The 6,000-nt window shown below is 52.1% G+C and overlaps 1 protein-coding gene across 2 annotated transcripts in view; it reads right to left on the bottom strand.

The window, feature by feature from the left end:
• Nucleotides 1-891: 891 nt before the first annotated feature.
• LOC147718173 (verrucotoxin subunit beta-like) overlaps nucleotides 892-6,000 on the bottom strand; it is a 244,733-nt gene continuing 239,624 nt past the window's right edge. For both annotated transcript variants that reach the window (XM_086919239.1, XM_086919238.1), the window contains exon 5: nucleotides 892-1,127. The gene's annotated coding sequence lies outside the window, so the exon portion shown is untranslated. The remainder of the gene's footprint in view (nucleotides 1,128-6,000) is intronic.

Raw genomic sequence — 6,000 nt, 5'->3', positions numbered from 1 at the left:
CTTCTCTGGTGGGATTTCCTGGCAGGAGTGGAGAAGGCATTGTCTGAGGCAAACCAGGCCCTTTGAGGTGCAAGGAAATCTCCTCCTTCCCCCAACGCAGCCCAGGTCTATTCAGCTCTTTCCTGACCTACCTAGACTACCCGGAGCCACTCCTGCTTCCTAGCCATCCGTTGTCCAAAACCCAGACAGGCAATCCACATTTCCAGCAGAAGCACATGGGATACCTGAACAAGATAATACCTACTTCCTAAAAGTGGTATTTTCAAACACAGAATGTAAAAATCACCTTTATAAACAAACTTCCCATTCTGTCCTATGAGGAACAGGTAGCCTTGCAATAGTGAAAAACAAAACAGGCTGTAATTCACTATCAGGATGTGCCAAACACAAAAGGGCATCTTCTATCTTTCACATACACTTCACCCTGCCCACTGGGGTACCTTGGGCCTACCTTAGAGGTGCCTGACATGTAAGAAAAGGGAAGGTTAGGGATTGGCCAGAGTGTGCACAGGCCAAGTCAACATGACAGTTACAAACTGCGCGCAGACTCTGCAATGGCAAGTCTGGGGCACCTTTTTAAGGCTCCTCATGTGGGTGGCACAATCAGTGCTACAGGCCCACTAGTAGGATTTGATGCTCAGGCCCTGGCACACTTAGTGCACTTTACTAGGGACTAACAGGTAAATCAAATATCCAGTCATGGAAACACCAATCCATAACACAATTTACACAGAGAGCATATGCACTTTAGCATTGATTAGCAGTGGTAAAGTGCCCAGAGTCCTAAACCAACACAAACCGCTCAGAAAAAGATAGGAGGAAGAATAGAAATTTGCCTAGCCTACGAGAAGGTAAGTTTCAATTCTATTAAGGAAGCAGAGGCGAGGATTATGCTCTCTCTCTCTTCGCTTTATTAACCAATTTATTCACAGCAGCTCATTAGTAAACCAGTATCAAAACCACATTTCCCATAACACTAGGGAAAAGAAAAAACAGTCTCTTGTAAGTCCTTTCACAGGGTCCATGAACGTTGTCCCCATAAATCATCCTGAGACTTCCTGCACTTCCTCTTTCTTCGCTGGAGGATCTCTCCCATGGTTAGGCATTCTGCTTCGTGTGATCATTCCCTGAAACAAAGACCACACCCATCACGCATTACATCATGAACCAATTGCAGAATACAATTGCAAAATTGACCAGCATATGCATCTATGATAAGCCACTGAAGACCCAAAAACATCACGTATCAAGTCACAAAGAAAAGTTACTTACCACCCATACGGTGAGGGTCAGCAACCAACGCGCTTGCTGGGTGGGATAATCCTCGCCTCCGCGTCCTTAATAGAATTGAAACTTACCTTCTCGTAGGCTAGGCAAATATCTATTCTATGTCTGGACAGGAGGCGAGGATTATGCTTCTTCAAAGCTTATCCACCACTACCTGCGCCACATTCAACAGCGGTTTGAAATAAAACCTTTTGAAGGTCGAATCTGAAGACCAATCCGCTGCCTTCATCAGGTCTTCCAAACGTACACCTAGGCTAAAGGCTTTGGAAGCCATCGCACCCCTCGCTAAGTGTGGTCCAAAGGCTTGCGTATTAATACCTGCCTCCTGCACGATCCACCATACCCAACGGGCTATAGTGGGAGAAGACACCACCTTAAAAGGCTTCTTGAGTACTATGAGGAGTTGTTGTTCGCCCAGAGGACGGACTTCCTCCGTAGCTTCCTCATACGCTTTTAAGCATTGCACCACGCAAAGTTTCGGGAGTCTGTACAAGCAGGGTAGAAATCGTACGGGTATTCGATTTTGTAAGTCTACCACCGTAAAGGTAACCCCATCCGGGGAAAAAACCCTGGCAGTAATGTCCAAAGCCCGGACTTCCGACACTCTCCTAGAAGACACCAAACACAGTAACATGGACAGCTTAGCGGACAGATTTTTCCATGAAAGAAATCCATTTGGTTGCCAAGACAACAAAAGGTTCAAAACCAAGTTTACATCCCAAAGGACCGAGTAACAAGGTTCCGGGGGCAATGACAAACGAATGCCCCGGAGAAGCTTGCAGACAAAAAGTATGCTCCCCAGGGGCGCTCCATCCACCGGAGCATGCCCCGCCGAAATCGCCGAACGCACCGTATTCACCAACCTATAAGCCAAACCGTTCTGGGCTAATCGGGCCAGGTAATTTAGAACGTAGGTCAATCCTGCGACCACGGGATCCACTTCCCGTCGTAAACACCAAAAAACCCATCGCGTCCAAGCCGACTTGTATCTCTTAGAGGTACTGTCCGCCCAAGCTCTGGACAACAAGGACTCAGCGTGTACCGAAAGGCCTGGCAATCCCCAGCATTGCCTGTAATCCACCAAGCCATGAGCTGGAGAAAGCCTTCCTCTATCAATCGGTGAGGAACTCCTTCGGGACTCAACAGGAGACGGGGAGTTTGGGGGAGTCTGATTGGAAATTCCCAAGAAAGTCCCAGAAGAACCGGGAACCAAACTTGCGACCTCCAAAATGGTGTTATCAGTACCACGACCGCTTTTTGCCTGCGAACTTGGGCCGCCACTCGGGTGATCATGGAGAACGCGGGAAAAGCATACCCCATCTCCTGACTCCAAGCCAGGCTGAACACATCGGATGCCACTGCCAGAGGGTCCAGTCTCCAACTGAAGAACCGGGGAAGCTGCTTGTCCAGGCGGCACACAAAAAGGTCGATCGAGAACGGGCCCCACCGTTTGTGTAGGCTCCGAAAGATCTCCGGATCCAGCTTCCACACGTTGGAATCCCGAAGGTGGCGGGAATGCCACTCCGCCACCCAATTCTCCGCTCCTGGACGATACTCCGCCATAACCGACACCTGGTGGGAAAGACAGAACTCCCAAAACTGCTTTGCCATATTCGCCATTGCTTTGGAGCGGGAGCCCCCTAGGTGGTTTATGTACCTGACCGCTGACACGTTGTACATCTTCAGCAATACTGAAGCTTGAACCCAGTCTTTGGTCCAGCATTGGACCGCAAAGGAGCCTGCCAGGAGCTCCAGGCAATTGATGTGAAGCAGTTGCTCTTGAGGAGACCAACTTCTGCCGGTGGAGAACTCCCCACACCGTGCACCCCAGCCGGCTCGACTGGCATCTGACTATCACCAAGTTCGGTGCTGAGCTGAAAATCGCTCTGCCGTTCCATGCCTCCATATGAGAAAGCCACCACTCCAGTTCATCGCAAACCTCTTCCATCAGCGGGACCACCTGTGAGTAGGTAAGCCCTTTCCGTAGATTGTGCGCTTTTAACCGCTGCAGGGCTCTGTAATGTCACGGACCCGGGAAGATTGCTTGAATGGAAGCCGAAAACAGGCGTACCAACCGGGCAATCTGACGGAAAGAAGTACTATTTGGCCAAGGTCTGGCGAATTTTGTGACAGATTTTCGCCACCTTCCCGGAAGAGAGGCTCAGAGTGGCTGAATTGGAATCTATCACGAATCCCAGGAAGGTCGGTCGCTGAGTTTGTACCAAGAGGGACTTCTTCTCGTTGACGACAAACCCCAGAGACTGGGGGAGAGCCACCGCCAACTGTAAAGGTTGACAAAGCTGCACGGGACACTGGCCCAAAAGAAGAATATCGTCTAAGTAGACGATCAAGCGGACTCTGCGCGCCCTCAGATATTCCATCACCAGTTTGAGAACCTTGGTGAAACACCACGGGGCCAAAGAAAGCCCGAACAGAAGGCACTGGAATTCGTAAGCTTGGCCTTGCCACAGAAACTGGAGGAACCGCCTGTGAGGAGGGAAAATCGGAACCACCAGGTACGCATCTTTTAAGTCCAAGCGGACCATCCAATCAAGTGGCAGGAGAACATCCCTGAGCAGGTGAATGCCCTCCATCTTGAAGTGTCTGTACACCAGCCACTCGATGTCTCAGAGGTCGATAACCGGTCGCCGCACCTCGTTGTCTATCATGGCCGCGTCTGATGCGCAGAAAACGATCGGTCGGGGAGGACGGGCCTGGCGAGGGGAACCGTAAAACTCTATTTGGAATCCCCTGACCGTCTGGAGAACCCAAGCGTCCCCCGTAAGCTCTTCCCAAGCGGGGAAAAATGACGCCAGCCTGCCCCCTATTCGCAGCTGCGCAGCAGGTAAAACACTGACCGGTGGCATTGCCGTTGCTTCCTCTGTAGCCTCGTCCCCTGAAGCGCTGACCCCTGGTGGGGTAGAAGTTGAAGCGCTGGTCAGACTGGTATTGTCCACGCCCGGAGCCTTGCCCCCTACCTTGGGGCTGTTGGTTCTGTCCGTGGGCGGCTCCTACCCAGACCGGCCCCACGGAAAACCCAAGGGTGTAATATTGGCCTGCGCCTTATCCAAGGACGTGAACGTAGAGCCACGAACTTTCCAAGTTCCTTTATGAATGGCTCGCCTAACAGCCCTCCTTGCGCTGAGGCTTCAGCCTTTGAACATGCCAAATCTCCTAGTTTGGGGTCCACCTTAATAAGCAGCGATCAGCGCATCTCAGTGGAAAGTGCGCAGTTTGCATTACCGATAAAACAGATCGCCTGTTGGGCCCATGCTGACAATACCTCAGGGTTGATCAAGGAGCCCGAACTGCGGGCCTCCTCAGCCATGTCTAGAATCTTGGCTAACGGACCAATGGCGTCCAACAACTTGTCCTGGAATGCACGCCATGATCTATCTATCCCTTTCCTTGGGTCCTTAATAAACTTCGCCAGGAACGTCGCCATCTTGCTCTCAATTTCAGGGGTTCTCGACACCTTGCCCTCTAGCGTCGGCCTGGGACACTCAGCCCGCAGGCGACTGCACGCCTCATTCTCTAGCGGCTTCCTGAGGCGCAATGCCAAATACAAAGCTGCCTTGTCAGCGGGGGCCCAACTCCGCTGACCGGGGGTGGACGATATCGTCAGGATCCAACATGTCGGACATTCCTGCCTTTCGGGGCTCTGAGGAGCCAGACTGCCTCCAAGATCGCGACGAGCTAGCCTCCGGGGTGTCGCCCAACTGAGTCCCGGGAGACGTCGGTTGGAGCTCCTCATCAGTAGGCTCAGGGCCCTGGGAAAGCTCTATCAGAGCAGTGTGTTCCAAAAACGCCTGCTTAAGATGTTCAAAAGCGTCAGTGTCCACCCCACCCTCACACTTTTTCTTTGGAGGGGGGGGAGGGTCCCTGTTCCTCTGTCTGAGCCTGACCTGAAGTACCTGAAGGTCCCGGGATTGCCTCTGGAGGAGGGACCATTTTCGCATACAAACTATTTTATCCGCCAACCGTTGTTCCATTAGAGTCATGAGGTCCGAGACCGCCTTATGAATGAAGCCATCTACCTTCGCATAGAAATCATCATCATCCAATTGAAGATAGGCTAAGGAATCTTCTTCCTCATAATACTCATGCTCCATGCTTGCTGAGGTTCAGGTATCAACTTTCAAGCCCACTAAGGCAACTCAGGGAAATTCACAAGCAAACCTGGTGACAGGACGCTGAAGAAGCACTCCCACGCAGCAGCGCGGTAATTTAAGGACTGAGGGTCTCTCAGTAAAGACAAACTGCCAGTGACACGAATTTTAACGGGTCCGAAGCCCCAGAACACCCACACTCCCCAAAGATGCACTGGGAATAGGTAGAGCTGCCAGTCCGGGTGTCCGTGAGGGACCTACAAAGAGGGTCTCCACAATAATACTTATCCGAGTCTTGACTCTGGCGTGAGGAGAGCCGTGTTCCCAGGTGAACCGCACCACTACCTACCCGCCGAGCGGGCGTTTGTCAAACAGGTCGGGAATACAGACACCGTAGCAACGTGGGCGATTGTCTTGGCAGCTCGGGCGCTGACATGTACTGTGGACCGGAGCGCTTCAGTCTGATCTCTGCCGAAATGCGCTCCGGCCGCAGGTCGCGTCGCCCACACAATGCCCTCTAACGGGCGGAGAACCGCACCGCGGTCAATGAGATACGGGCAGACAAACCGCGTAAGGAGCGCACCAGCGTTCCCGCGGCTCAATA

Source organism: Lissotriton vulgaris, chromosome 4_2 (genome assembly GCF_964263255.1).
Source record: "Lissotriton vulgaris chromosome 4_2, aLisVul1.2, whole genome shotgun sequence".
NCBI classification, from domain to species: domain Eukaryota; kingdom Metazoa; phylum Chordata; class Amphibia; order Caudata; family Salamandridae; genus Lissotriton; species Lissotriton vulgaris.
The sequence above is the reverse complement of the archived record's forward strand: the minus strand, read 5'-3'. Positions and strand labels throughout refer to the sequence as shown.